Source organism: Misgurnus anguillicaudatus, chromosome 6, assembly GCF_027580225.2.
Source record: "Misgurnus anguillicaudatus chromosome 6, ASM2758022v2, whole genome shotgun sequence".
NCBI lineage: Eukaryota > Metazoa > Chordata > Actinopteri > Cypriniformes > Cobitidae > Misgurnus > Misgurnus anguillicaudatus.
The window spans coordinates 15,993,010-16,008,918 of record NC_073342.2 but is presented as its reverse complement, the minus strand read 5'-3'; the positions used below and the strand labels follow the sequence as shown (position 1 = coordinate 16,008,918).

General features: G+C 38.7%; 1 pseudogene; it reads left to right on the top strand.

The window, feature by feature from the left end:
* The first annotated feature begins 1,838 nt into the window (after positions 1-1,838).
* On the top strand, positions 1,839-5,842 carry LOC129433046 (uncharacterized; annotated as a pseudogene).
* The last annotated feature ends 10,067 nt before the right edge of the window (positions 5,843-15,909 follow it).

Below are 15,909 nucleotides of genomic sequence, written 5' to 3'. Positions count from 1 at the left end.
ATAACTGCATGTTAATACTGAGAATCTGATTTAAATGAATATCGTATGAAGTTTCCCCCAATGCAAGTCCAGCAAAGTTACATTTATGTTGAACTGAGTCTGTTTCAGTCTGAGATTGCTCAATACAATAAATAGACTTGAGTTTGAATATGCTGAGATGGCACTTTAAACCTCAAACAAGTGACGTCAACATACAGAGAAATACCACACAAGCTTTTCTCCTTAATATTGCATTGAAACCCTCTGACATCATCAAAGATGATCTATTAATAATGCTTTCATTACTCCTCATATTAGTTACATGTTCCTGTTTCTCATCAATCATCTGAAGAACCAGATTCTTACTTTCAAGCTTTACATGGTCTATAGTCATCCATTAAGTAAGCAATAAGGTACGAGAGGCTGTGCTGTATCGTGAATAAGTAACGGCTGAAGGGCGTTGTTAGGCATGACGCGAATGCAGCCGTTACTTATTCACGATACAGCATTTGCCTCGAGTACCTTATTGCTTTTATAAAACGGTTACCACACAATATTAAAGTAAAAAAAATATTAGTGCAACTTTCATGAAGTAAAATCAGAAAAAATAGTCCCTGACTGCGAACAACAACATGAAAGCTCAAATAAAAACAACAAACTGTTCTCAGACTTTGGCTGTTTCTCAATTCCAAGAACGCAAAGAACGGACTTGCGTCCTCGTGGAGATCGGTCTTGCCAGGCGACCTTGGAAGAACGAACTCGGAAGTTTTGCCGCAATGACTTCTGGGGCGTAAAGCGATTTCAGCAAGTCTGCACTTGATGCATCCTCGATATCAAGAACACATCCGGGTATTTTCATGCGTCCTCTGTCCTTGCGTTCTTGAGAATTGGAATGAACTTCGACCGTTAATGATGACGTAGAGCGAGGACACGAGGACGCAAGATTGCTGAAGAACGCATATTGAGAAACAGCCTTTGTCTCATTATATGTTTATGTGTTGCTAAGGGTGTTGCTAGGGGCGCAGTGATATTAAATAGAACCGTTGGGTGAAGCGGTCATAGCAGTGTTTTATCGTGAATAAAGCACACCTATTGACCAATCAGAATCAAGGATTGGAACTAACCGTTTTATAATATGCTATTTAACACATTATGTGTCATTTGTGTTGATTTTAAATAAAGTAAAAAGAAACACAACATGTGTTGTTTCAATAATATGACAGAGATGTGTCCAGTTTGGGACGACACATTAAGAGCCCCATACAGCTCCAATGCAGCACAAAGCGTGACACGTGTGTTTTTTGTTAGTTTCAGCTCGATGCAAAAATAATTTTCATGTCCAGCAGAAGTGGATTTAGACACGCGTGTCATGTGCTTTAGACCAGTTGTTCTCAAACTTTTTCAGCGTGCGGCCCCCTTTGTGTATGGTGCATTATTTCGCGGCCCCCCCCAAAGAAAATGTATTTGTTCTAAAACTTCACATTTTAATTAAACAAAACATTAAATTATACAAAGTAGTGCTGCCTTATTTTTTTTAGGTTTAATTTCACAGAATTCATGATAATTTAATGTATTTTATAAAATGTCATAAAACTGGGGACCCCCTGGCACCATCTCGCAGCCCCGGACCCCAGTTTGAGAACCACTGCTTTAGACAACGTTAAAGTAAAATTATTTCCAGAACATATAGCCTACCACAATTATCTTGAATTAACAATGATACACAATTTCACTTTTTTGCAATGGAGATTTTTTTTACCGTTTTTTACTCTCAAATAAACTGTTCAGCTTGTTTGATAGTGTCAATTTACACAATTCAAATGAAACTTGAAAATCTGTGAATTATAAAATGGATTTTACAGCATTAAAGAGATTTGCCCATCAAACACTTTATTCTGTGATATGACGATAACCAGAAAATGAGTCGCATGAAACAGGGAAGTAAATCAAAACGTAAAAGGAAGAGCCAAATTCAACATTACTGTTTGTTAATACTCAGAAATGGATTTAGATGAATATCTGTTAGAGGAAGATCTCTACTGTTGTGTATATAAGAAGATGTTCAGATGATATTCTTCACACATCGATCTCTGAGATCTTGGAGCTCAACACAACCGCTCCAGGATTCATTTCTTCACATCATCTAAAACAATGAGACATCTGATGGCTTTGATGTTTCTGGTGATCTTCTGCTCTCTGCAGCTGACTTCAAGTGGTGAGATCACTTTTATGTACTAGGACAAAACTTTTCAGAAGCATCTTCGGTGCTAACTCTATTGTATTTAAAGTATAGTTGCATTTTAAAGACTATTGGCTGACTTGGTACTGATATTTTACAACTCTTGATATTTCAGCTCCAATTGCCTCTGATTTGGCCAAATCAACATGCTGTTATAAGTTCAGCAATGCAGTGATTCCTCTGAAACTGGTGAAGTCGTACTATTGGACCGCCAGCAGCTGCTCCAAACCAGCCATTGTGTGAGTATTTAGATAAATTATTTATTTAAACTGTAATATCAAACTGAATGTCTCAATCTGTTGAAATCTTTTCTCTAAGTCTTGTTATTATTTTTATCTTTTCAGGTTTCAGACTAAAAAAAGGAGGATCTGTGTAGATCCAGAAACCAGCTGGGTGAGCGGTCACATCAATGAAGTGGACAACAGAACAACAAAGATCCAAAACAACACAGTCTGAAGAATTGATTCATCTGTTTTTTATATTTAAACTCAACATCTGACTCTGTACATATATTTCACTCCTGTTATGTTTATGTAATAATATATATATATTTTTTTAAATATTTATGACTTGTCTGAACTATTTTTAATAAAATTTTTATAAAAATAAATTCTTGTGTAGTGAAGTTTATCCCATTATATTTCATCCATAAACATGAGTCCAGCATGGTCAGGCCTGTGTTCAACTCAGTACAAGAAACACATTTACTGCTTTCAAAAACAGGAAGTTTGAATATGCTGAGGTGGTCATTTAAAAACCTAAATATATGATGTAACAGCAACATATATAGAAACATTACACAAGCTTTTCTTTTACTCCACTGACATCATTACAGACATTCATGAAGCTCATGTGAGAAAAAGAGTTAAATCTCAAAATAACCTAAATCCTCTGACATCATCACATAAATGTGTAGATCATACATTTTGTCATTGTATTGACAAGACTGCTAACTTTTCATCTTAATACATTTACAAATAACTGCTTTCATTATCAGTAAATTTCTTTGATTACTGAATCTAGAATCTTTCAGTTTCTTTGTGTAAGTATAATATAAATTAAGGAAACTGGATCCTGCAGTTGCTTCCAGTATGTGTACCAAAATAATCAATTATGTCACTGCAAAATAATGTGAAACTTAAATTTAATTTAGAGTTATTTATTAAGATATATCTGCACTCTCATACGATCTTTTTAGCTTGTATGATACATTTACACATGCACATATAAGTCAGATATGAAAACCATAAACATAAATTTCTGTGAATGAAAAGATGAACTGAGTATATATTTTACAATATTAAAGAGCAGATTACATTCTGTAATTTTTTTATGGCAAAGACCGAAAGATCCTGCATGTATTTTTACCGAAAAACATTTTTCAATGAGAACTGGTCCAGTTCTTATCTGTAATTTTTGAATTTTAGTACAGACAACTTGAAAAAATTCACTATATTCCAACTAAACTATAACTCGGGTAACTTGAAATAAATAGTTTGGTCAATTAATTAAGTTGAATAAACTTGAATTTCAGTACAGACAACTTAAAAAACTCAGCTACAGGGGCGTCATTTACAAAGTTTGGGTATGCACAGATTTGATCGTAAAGTGTCCATATCCATGGCAAAGTCATATTTATAAAAACTGTCTTTGATGTGGAAAAGTGCTTAGCACCATGTCAGGGTCTGGGCAAACGCCTCAGGTGTTTGAAAATATAAGCCATTAATTGCTGCTCAAAAATAATTTAAATATTGACAGGTGCTTTTATATGTCTATGACAATGCGGCTAGGCTAAATGCTAACACATTCAAGAAGTGCTGTACAAAGATTAAAAAGGCACACATTAAAAAGATATGGATGAATTAATTCAGAGGTAAGAACATATTAAAATATTTAAAAACAGTGCTGTTTTCCTTTAAAGTAACTTAGAACTTATAAACCAAAAGGGGCAGCACATGTTTTCCTGAAAAACTTTTTTTGTGGTCCAGTTCTTATAACACTGAGCAGAAGTATAACAGAGAGTAAAATAGCAATAGAGAAAAAACTCATCCAACATAACTGCATGTAAATACTGAGAAACTGATTTATATGAATATTGTATGAAGTTTCCCCACAATGTGAGTCCAGCAAAGTTACGTTTATGTGAAACTGAGTCTGTTTCAGTCTGAGATTGCTCAATACAATAAACAGAATAGACTTGAGTTTGAATATGCTGAGGTGGCAATTTAAACCCCAAATAAGTGACGGCAACATACAGAGAAATACCACACAAGCTTTTCTCTTTAATATTGCATTGAAACCCTCTGACATCATTAAAGATGTTTATGATCCATTAATAATACTTTCATTACTCCTCATATGAGTTACATGTTCCTGTTTCTCATCAATCATCTTAAAAACCAGATTAGATTCTCTGCTAAACTGATATAAAACTTATCACTTTCAAGCCTTACATGGCCTATAGTCATCCATTAAAACACTAAAATAATATATTGGTGTGTTTGTGTTGTATTTGAGTACATTTTCCACTAAATAAGTATAATATAAAGCTGTGAAACATATTCTACACATTCACTTAAAAAAGTTTAATTAACGTGAGAGATAAAGCTCAGATTGTACAAAAATGATGCAACACAAAGATACAAAAAACCTTTTGACATCATCACATAACCATACTGGGGCCAGTTATGTTGCTGTTTAATAATAACATTTGCTTTTCTTTCTAATTAAAGTTATTTGTTCCTGATCTCAACAAATCTCTCTGAACTGATTCTAGTTTCTCTCATGACCTCGATAACCAGAAAATGAGTCGCATGAAACAGGGAATTAAAACCAAAAGTATGGAAGAGCCAAATTCAACATTACTGCATGTTGATACTCAGAAATGGATTTAGATGAATATCTGTTAGAGGAAGATCTCTACTGGTGTGTATATAAGAAGATGTTCAGATGATATTCTTCACACATCAATCTCTCATCGATCTCTGAGATCTTGAAGCTCAACACAACTTCTCCAGGATTCATTTCTTCACATCATCTAAAACAATGAGACATCTGATGGCTTTGATGTTTCTGGTGATCTTCTGCTCTCTGCAGCTGACTACAAGTGGTGAGATCACTTTTCATAGATTTTGACAAAAAATTTTCTACTTATCTTATTTTTAACAGTAGGCTCTGATCTATTGTGACTAACATTCTTTAAAAATTATTTTACAATCTTGATATTTCAGCTCCAGTTGCCTCTGATACGGCAAATCAATATGCTGCTTTAAGTTCAGCAATGCACAGATTCCTCTGAAACTGGTGAAGTCGTTTTATAGGACTGCCAGCAGCTGCTCCAAACCAGCCATTGTGTGAGTATTCAGATATTATTTATTTCAAATATCAAACTGAATCCAAATGTTACATTTGTTTTCTAAGTCTTGTTATTATTTTTATCTTTTCAGGTTTGAGACTGACAAAAGGAGGATCTGTGTAGATCCAGAAACCAGCTGGGTGAGCGGTCACATCACTAAAGTGGACAAAAGGACCACAAAGACCTAAAACAAGACAGTCTGAAGAATTAATTCATCTGTTTATATATTTAAACTCAACATCTGACTCTGTACATATACTTCACTCCTGCTATGTGTTTTTTTAATATATATATTTTTTACAAAATATTTATGACTTGTCTTAACCTCTTTTTAATAAAATCTCAATAATAAATATATGCTTGTGAATTTTTTTCATTATATTTCATTCATAAAAGTAAATCCAGCAAGGTTAGGCCTGTGTTTAACTCATGTAATATTGCTCAGTACAATGAACAGATTCACTTCTTTATAAAACAAGAAGTTTGAATATGCTGAGATGATCATCTAAAAACCCAAAATGATGCAAAAGCAACATAGAGAGAAACATTACACAAGCTTTTGTCCTTTATATTGCTTTGAAGCCCACTGAAATCATCACATACCTTCATGAAGGTCAGGCTTCACTATCAGAAAAAAGATACATGAAGGTACAAAAGTTATCACAGGGGCTATACCTTTTTAAAATAGTACACTTTTGCACCCATAAGCTGCATATTGGTACTTTTAAGGTACCTTGCTTACATACTGCTACCTCAAAAAAAGGTACATACAGTGGTGTGAAAAAGTGTTGCCCCCCTTCTTATTTTTTTCTTTTGCAATTTAAATATTAATAAAAAATAACACAAGTAAACACAACATGCAGTTTTTATTATGAATGGATAAAAAAAATCCAAACACACATGGCTCTGTGTAAAAAATTGCTTGCTCCCGTTAAAACAAACACACCTGAAGTTAGTGTCTCTAGCCACACCCAGGCCTGATTACTGCCACACCTGCTCGCAAATCAAGAAATCACTTAAATAGGACCCACCTAAAAAGTGAAGTAGACCAAAAGATCATCAAAAGCTACACAACATGTTGAGATCCAAAGAGATTCAGAAACAAATGAGAAAGAAAGTAATATAGATCTATTAGTCTGAAAAAGGTTTTAAAGCCATTATTAAAGCTTTGGGACTCCAGCGAACCACAGCGAGAGCAATTATACACAAATAGTGCAATGGTGAACCTTCCCAGGAGTGGCCGGCCGACCAAAATTACCCCAAGAGCGCAGCGACGACTCATCCGAGAAATCACAAAAGACCCCACAATAACATCCAAAGAAATGCACGCCTCACTGCCTCAGTTAAAGAGGACGTTTCACAAGACTTTTTTTAAGATGTAAAATAAATCTTTGGTGTCCCCAGAGTACATATGTGAAATTTTAGCTCAAAATACCCCACAGATAATTTATTATATCATGTTAAAATTGCCACTTTGTAGGTGTAAGCAAAAATGTGCCGTGTTTGGGTGTGTTCCTTAAAATGCAAATGAGCTGATCTCTGCACTTAATGGCAGTGCGGTAGTTGGATAGTGCAGATAAGGGGCGGTATTTTCCCCTTCTGACATCACAAGGGGAGCCAAATTTCAATGAGCTATTTTTTTACATGCTTGTAGAGAATGCTTTACCAAAACTAAGTTACTGGGTTGATCTTTTTCACATTTTCTAGGTTGATAAAAGCACTGAAGACCCAATTATAGCACTTAAACAAGGAAAAAGTCAGATTTTCATGTCCCCTTTAAGGTCAGTGTTCAAGAAAGAGACAAAAATGGCCTGCATGGCAGAGTTCCAAGAGAAAAAACACTGCTGAGCAAAAAAACAACAACAACAACACAAAAGCTCATCTCAGTTTTGCCAGAAAAAATCTTGATGATCGCCAAGACTTTTGAGAAAATATCCTGTGGACTGACGAGACAAAAGTTGAACTTTTTGGAAGGTGTGTGTCCCGTTACGTCTGGCGTAAAAGTAACCCAGCATTTCAGAAAAAGAACATACGTTTACACAGAACTAAAAATGGTGGTGGTGGTAGTGTGATGGTCTGGGGCTGTTTTGCTGCTTCAGGACCTGGAAGACTTGCTGTGATGAATGGAACCATGAATTCTGCTGTCTACCAAAAAATCCTGAAGGGCCATCTGTTCTTGACCTCAAGCTAAAGCAAATCTGTGTTCTGCAGCAGGACAATGATCCAAAACACACCAGCAAATCCACCTCTGAATGGCTGAAGAAAAACAAAATAAAAACTTTGGAGTGGCTTAGTCAAAGTCCTGACCTCAGTCCTATTGAGATGCTGTGGTGTGACCTTAAAGGGACAATGTGTAGTTTTTAAAGTATTTTTTTAGTCAAAATCAATGTCTATATTCATAAATATGTCCTTATTGGTGTCAAATCTGGCATAGCTTAGATTTTTTTTCTCCTCATTTACATTGAACTGGGAAGTCCAAAAAGGCTTCCATGTTGTTCCGCCATATTAAAAAACTATAATAGCAGAGAGGAACAAAAAGCACTGATGTTACCAGCCTGTCTCTCTACTCTGTATACTGAAAGTTGGGCAAGTACACACCAATGATCCTTTCAGCTGTCCTAACACTCTGTTGCAGTCTTATATCTGATATATCTGACAGAACCGATTCAATAACAGCTGAGTGAAACTGTGTCACACAAAAGGCGTTTTCTCCAATGCAGTCTTCTCCTTTGCAATAATAATTGCACCAAAACACAACATAATTTTATTTTATTTTATTCATTCGCTGTAATCCATATCTTTAAAATTCATACGTGAGGAACAGATCCAAATTCAGCTCTTTATCTGGCGATCTTGATTTCAGTTCTCATAAGCGACCGTAAACAATATGAATATGAATTCAAATATTGTGCCTCAAGAAGCTTTACGACACATTTTACAGCAGTGATATCAAACGCTTATTGGCTCTTACCTGGTACGTCATAGAAATTTGAAATGCGTGGCTTGACAAAGAGAAGCCAGATTAACATTCTCATGGATTATTAACTTTAATACTTCTCTGTACTTGATTTTAACCACTTTTCATCATTGGCAGCCGGTGACTTCTTTTTTCAAGGGCACTCGATGCGAAGTTCATCACAACATGTATGTAGCTCGTCATGTGTGTGGTTCCTTTTTTCAAAATATGTGTTCTGCACGTTAAGAGATCCTGTGTGCATCACGTGTCTTGTCAAAATAAGTGCCTGCTGCAGATGCATCTAAAGGGTTTATGATAAAAGAGACGCTCGTGTTTGCCAGATACTCACATAATCTCATGCGTAATCAAAGTTGTCAAAGTATAATAATAATAATAATAATAATAAGTTTATTTTATATAGCGCCTTTCTCAAACCCAAGGTCGCTTTACATTGAAATAGAAACACACAGTCAGATAAACATTACACATGAAACATAAAGAAATTGAATACAACTAACAAAACAACAAACATTTAGTAAACGGACTATGAAATGTGTGGAAAGAAGTGTTTGTTAAACAGAAATGTCTTGAGATGGGTTTTGAAGAAAGGAAGAGAAGTACTGTCACGTAGAGGTTGTGGGAGGGAGTTCCAGAGTTTTGGTGCCTGGGCACTGAAAGACCTACCACCAACGGTAGAATGTCTAGTGCGGGGAATGAGGAGAAGGTTTTGGTCAGATGATCTGAGCAAGCGGGGGGGGGGGGGGGGGTGAGAAGTTAAGAGGTTGCAAATGTACGGAGGAGCACGGTTATGGAGGGCTTTGAAGGTGAGTAGTAGTACTTTGTATGTAATCCAGGATGAAACTGGTAGCCAGTGGAGCTGATGGAGAATGAGGGTGATATGGGCAGATCGTTTTGTATGTGTAAGTAGCCTGGCTGCAGAGTTTTGGATATTTGGATATATTGCAATCTTTGAAGGGATTTGGTGGGGAGACCAAGGAAAAGTGAATTACAGTAGTCTAAGCGGGACATGACGAAGGAGTGAACCAGATTGTCTGTGCATCACTGACAGAAAGGAAGGGTCAAAGGCGGGCAAAGTTACGGAGGTGAAAGATGTCACGAATCCGGGATGATCAGTAGTGGGTGTGTGTGTTTATTTACCTGTTGGTAATGGATCCTCTCGTGTGCACTCACTCCTCCCTCTTGTTTCACTAATTATCCTCCAGCTGTGTCTCGTTTCTGCCTTTCTATTTATAGCCCTTTTGTCCTGTCTTTGTCACGCGCTGATTGTTAGTTGATCTCTGCCACGCTCGCTGTCCATGGTTCCAACGGCTCGTTTGTTTCTGCTTCACCTTTATCTACTCTCGCTTCAGGTTCAGTCACCGGCGTCTGAGGGTTTGCTCTGCGCTGGAGTTTGACATCCTGTGTTTCGGCTCTGGACTAGTTTGTATGCACGTTGATCCTGTTCCCCGGTTCTACAGGTTCGCTTCGCCTTCAAGCGGTACACCTGTATTTCCGGTTTCCTGCTTAAGACTCCTGTTCATCCGCGAGTGGATTACGTCGTGGGATTTGCTTCGGTTCTCCGGCTCTTCAGGTTCGCTTCGCCTTTAAGCAGTACACCTGAATTCCGGTTTCCCGGCTGAGACTCTCATTCCATCTGCGAGAGGATTACGTCGTTGGATTTTCCTTGTGTGTGTGTGTGGACTAGTTGAGGTGCCGTGAACTGTGGAGTGATTTTTCTACCTCTTTATCTTCTCTCCTAATAAATTACTGAATTCGCAAGAGACTCCGACTTTGTGTTTCCTGACAAAAGAAGGCAGTTTTAGTGACTGATTTGATATGATGGTCAAAAGTGAGAGTGGAGTCAAATGTAATCCCAAGGTTTTTGACAGTCGCGGTAGAGTGAACAGGTGAATCATCAATTTTAAGGGTGAAGGTGTACGGTTTGGAGAGCATGCTTTTAGGGCCAACCAGCAGAATTTCAGTTTTTTCCGTGTTGAGTTTAAGAAAGTTGTTTTGCATCCATGTTTTTAAGTCAGAAGGCAGTCAGTGAGTGAGTGCGGGGGGGGGGGGGGGGATCAGAGGGTGAAGTGGTGGTAAGATACAGTTGAATGTCATCTGCATACTGTAACAGTGGAAATTTAGAACGTGGCTGCGAATAATCTGACCAATAGGGAAGATGTATATGAGAAAAAGGAGTGGCCCGAGAACCGAACCCTGAGGGACACCACGAGTTACTGAGGACTGGGAAGACATATGTGAACCAAGTGCAACAAACTGCTTTCTGTTTGTGAGGTATGATTGGAACCAATTTAGGGCTGTGCCAGAAACACCAATAGCAGACAGACGGGAGATTAAGACATTGTGATTTATTGTGTCAAATGCAGCACTAAGATCGAGAAGGATGAGAATATTAAGAGAGCCGGAGTCCACAGACAGAAGAAGATCGTTGACTATGCGTAGTAGGGCAGTCTCTGTGCTATGACACGGGCGGAAACCAGATTGAAAAGGCTCGTACAGGTTGTGATGGTGTAGAAAAGTGTGAAGTTGTGATGCCACCACTTTTTCTAATACCTTAGCCAGAAAGGGGAGGTTGGAGATAGGACGGAAGTTTAGCAGTGATGTAGGGTTGGAATTTGGTTTTTTGAGAATGGGTGTAATCAGGGCCGGCGTCAAGGGGGGGCATTCGCGGGCAGTGCCCGCCCGAACAGGTGGTTGTGCCCCCCCTACAAAGTTTTTTATTACTTTAATATATATCAAGAATAATTAAAATAATTTAAACATTGAATGTTTCATGACTTGTAATGTAATCAAATGGGGAAAATATAGTTGATAAATGTTTTCTTTAATTAAAATAGACCAGTTTCTCTGATTGGATGTATTGCCGCGTCTCACCCGTCTTACGTCTTTAGCATATTTGTGACTTGATACTAGCAACGTGTTTTTTCGCAGCATTTTATGGATCGTGTAAAATATGGATATTAGAACATTTAGAACGAACCAGCACCGCCTGCTTCATCTTCATGCAAACACCGATTGGCTCAAACTCAGAGATTAGAGGTCGAGGTGGAATTTACAAATCTACAGGACACTGTTTTAATGTTCTTACACGCCGTCTTCAGCTATTTTAAAGGTAAATTAGCGTTATTTTAAATTACGTAAGCTTAAATGTGAAGTGTGGCTATAGACCGTTAACAGCATTACGACGTGATTATGGTAAAGCGGCTTTTTTAAAGCTAGGACGTGGTGTGCGCTGCGCTATGAAACGCATTCATTTCAATGGCTTGCGCCTCGCGAGAGCGGTTTGTTGTTGAGTCGAGCCAAGCGCGAGCGCAGCGGAGCTCAGCTTGCGCTCATGCCGCGGTCGAAGTTCAATAGTTTTGCGCATAGTTTGTGGTCTTTTGCACTTTATACGGGAAATGAGCTGACAGTCTGTACTAGTTGTATGAGTGTGTGCTTGCTGTATTTGTTGTTTTAATGTCTTGTTTTTGCAAGTTATTGTTGCTATTGCGTGCCCCCCGTTGGAAGCCGAGTGCCCCCCTGTTAGTTATGGTCTGGCGCCGGCTCTGGGTGTAATTACAGCGGTTTTGAGTGCAGCAGGGACATTACCAGAATTGAGATAGGCATTTATAATCAGTGTAATGGGTTCAGGTAGGGATATGGCACAGGCCTTAAGTAAAGGGGTGGGGACAGGATCGAGCTGACAGGTTGAAGAGTTAGACTTAACAATGATGTCGGTGATAGTGGTAGAGTCAATAGCGGTAAATTGGGAGAGCTGTGGGCCCAAGGGTGGAGGAGTAATTTGTAAGCTAACATGGGTGTTAAAGGTGTTGTAAATTTGGGTGATTTTGTCATCAAAGAACTGTAAGAAAGCCTGGCATTGTTCAGGGTTTTTAGAAAAGGCAATGACATGGGGTTTGACAAGTTTGTCTACAGTCCTAAATAAGGTTTTTGGCCTGGACAGGGAGGAGGTGATGAGTGATGAGTAGTAATTTGAGCGGGCAGTGTTGAGGGCGTCCCTATAGGTCTGGGTATGTTCAGTGTAGAGCAAAGAATGGATTGTAAGGCCAGTTTTTTATATAGCCGTTCAGGACGGCGGCCATTTGCCTTTAGATGCCTGAGCTCAGGGGTAAACCAGGGACACCTACGGTTTGTTGGTACAAGCCTAGACCTGACAAGGGCTAAGCCATCAAGCAGGCTGTTCAGGGAGTCATTGTACATATTAACCAGGTTATCCGGGGATGAGTTCTCATCCAGGGCAGATAACGGTGAGGCCTGTATGGAGGCGGCAAGCATACTGTTGTCAATTGACCTGATATTACGACCAGTAATAGTTGTTTTCTCAGAGGAGGTTGAAGTTTTGACAGTTTGAAAATAGCATTCAATTAACTTATGGTCAGAAACACCAGAGAGGGAACCAGAAACAGAGATGTCATTAATGCCAGAGGAGCAGAGCAGATCCAGAGTGTGGCCATGGTTATGAGTAGGAAAATCAACATGCTGTGTTAGATTAAAGCAGTCCAACACAGAGTTAAACTCAGAGGTGTAAGAACAATTAACATCCACATGTATGTTAAAATCCCCCAACATAATCATGGCAGAGCAGAGAGATGAGATAACAGTGAGAAGTTAATTCAAATTTAGACAGAAAATGTACAGATGGTTTTGGGGGGCGGTAGATTAACAGTAGTAAAATGGGTATGGTGATAACAACCTTCACAGCAATGTTTTCAAAAGATGTCACTTCGTATGGCCTGAGTTCTTTAACAGACAGATCAGAGCGGTGTACTACTGCCAACCCGCCTTCTCTCCCGACCAATCTTGGTTTGGCTATATAACAATAGCTAGGGGGAGTCAGCATATTTAAATGAATACAATCCCTAGGTTGCTGTCAAGTCTCTGAGATACAAAACAAGTTAAATTTTTTCTCAAGGATAAGATCATTTATTATGGATGTTTTGTTTGTGATTGATCGCGCATTTAGAAGAGCAATGTTAAAGTTCTGATTTGACGTTGAGAGAGATGCTGACAGTCTGGTGGGATAACGCAGGTTTTCAAAGTTAATTCCACTGTTCTTATGCTGGGGGCGCCTACAGCGATCGGGCGTGAACGTAGATGGAATGAGCGCATCATGTTCATAAATAAGAGTCGGTCCTCTTTTTCCGCGATAAATATAACGTGGACGACGAGTAATACCGAGCGAGCTACATAGTTTATACAGCGTTGAGTCCAAAGGGGTAGCGTAGAAGTTTGAGAGTAGTAGGGGTGTAAACATGCTCCATTTCCAAATTGTAAAAAATACACACACACAGTATAGAGCAAGCTGAGAGGACTTTAGTACAGGTGCCAGCGGAAAACATGACAGCGGCATGGCATAGTTTCCACAAGTAACACAGTAACACTCTGCAAACGTTAATGCTACAATGCTACATGAATAGCTCACAACACAAACTGTAGGGTTTACACAGTATATCACGCAGACTTTCAAACAGCAAACAGGGAAAACAATCAAATGCATATGACTTACAGTTGTGTTCAAAATTATTCAACCCCAACTGAAATTGATTGTTTTGGCCGGTTTGACATTGATTTTGATCATTCAGTCATCCTGCTTACAATTACATCAAAGAGGCATGTGTAGGTCAGACAAATATAACATAACATTTATAATGAAATAACCACAAATGTCTTTTCTGTGCTCACATCATTATCAGTTTTATTCAACCCCCAAGTGACATTCAATCTTAGTACTTAGTACAACATCCTTTTACAGTTAAAACAGCTTTTAAACGTGAAGCATAGCTTGACACAAGTGTCTTGCAGCAATCTACGGGTATCTTCACCCATTCATCATGGGCAAAAGCCTCCAGTTCAGTCACATTCTTAGGCTTGCGCACTGCAACTGCTTTCTTTAAGTCCCACCAGAGGTTCTCAATCGGATTTAAGTCTGGTGACTGCGATGGCCACTTCAAAATGTTCCTGCCTTTTTTCTGCAACCATGCTCTAGTGGATTTGGAGGTATGCTTGGGATCATTGTCCTGTTGAAAGGTCCAACGTCTCCCAAGCCTCAGGTTTGTGACGGACTGCAACACATTGTCATCCAATATCTCCTGGTACTGAAGAGAATTCATGGTACCTTGCACACGCTGAAGTTTCCCTGTACCTGCAGAAGCAAAACAGCCCCAACGCATGATTGACCCCCCACCATGCTTCACAGTAGGCAAGGTGTTCTTTTCTTCATAGGCCTTGTTTTTCCTCCTCCAAACATAGCATTGATCCATGGGCCCAAACAGTTCTAATTTTGTTTCATCAGTCCACAGAACACTATCCCAAAACTTCTGTGGTTTGTCCACATGACTTTTGGCATACTGCAGTCGACTCTTCTTATTCTTTGGAGACAGCAAGGGGGTGCGCCTGGGAGTTCTGGCATGGAGGCCTTCAGTACGCAGGGTGCGCCGTATTGTCTGAGCAGAAACTTCAGTACCCACATCTGACAAATCTTTTCTCAGTTCCTCAGCAGTCACACGGGGACTTTTTTCCACTCTACGCTTCAGATAGCGCACAGCAGTCGCAGTTAGCATCTTTTTTCTGCCAAGACCAGGAAGCGTTTCAACAGTGCCCTTTGCCTTGAATTTGCGAATGATGCTTCCTATGGTGTCTCTTGGTATGTTTAACATCTTTGCAATCTTTTTATAGCCATTGCCCTTCCTGTGAAGATTAATCACCTCTTCTCTTGTCTTCCTGGAACATTCTTTTGACTTCACCATGTTTGTAACCACACCAGTAAATGTTTAGGAGTTGAGTATCACAGTCATTTTAAAGCTGCCTAATTGGTGCTTATTAGGCTTTATTGCTGTTCCCTGACATCCACAGGTGTTTTCAATACCTGATGGAAAACACTTCAATGAACCTCTGTTCTTCAGAGTGGTAGTTCTTTAAGGGGTTGAATAATTGTGTCAATGAAGAATTCACAAAAGAAACATTTACTACTATATTACAAAACCAATTGATGTCATTTTAGTTGCATATGGTTCTTTAAGAAGTCATTGTAGGATTTCATTCTGAATACAATTACAAATGTACACTAAATTCCCTAAAACCCTTAACAGCATTGGGGGGTTGAATAATTTTGAACACAACTGTACATAGCCAACTTGTTTGCCATAAGTGCTGGAAAAGCACACAGTGTAAGCTCATTCGCGATCACTTCTTGCTGTTCAATCTGGTCCAAGCTCCTTATTCTTTATTTATTCCTCAACTAAACATCTTGTAAAGAGTGATTTTGTAAGCATAAAATCATATTTTCTTTCATCTCAAGGTGTTTCACCTGCTTTCACTGATCAGTACTGTATCTAGCAGTTACATGGCAATCTGCAACGCGGT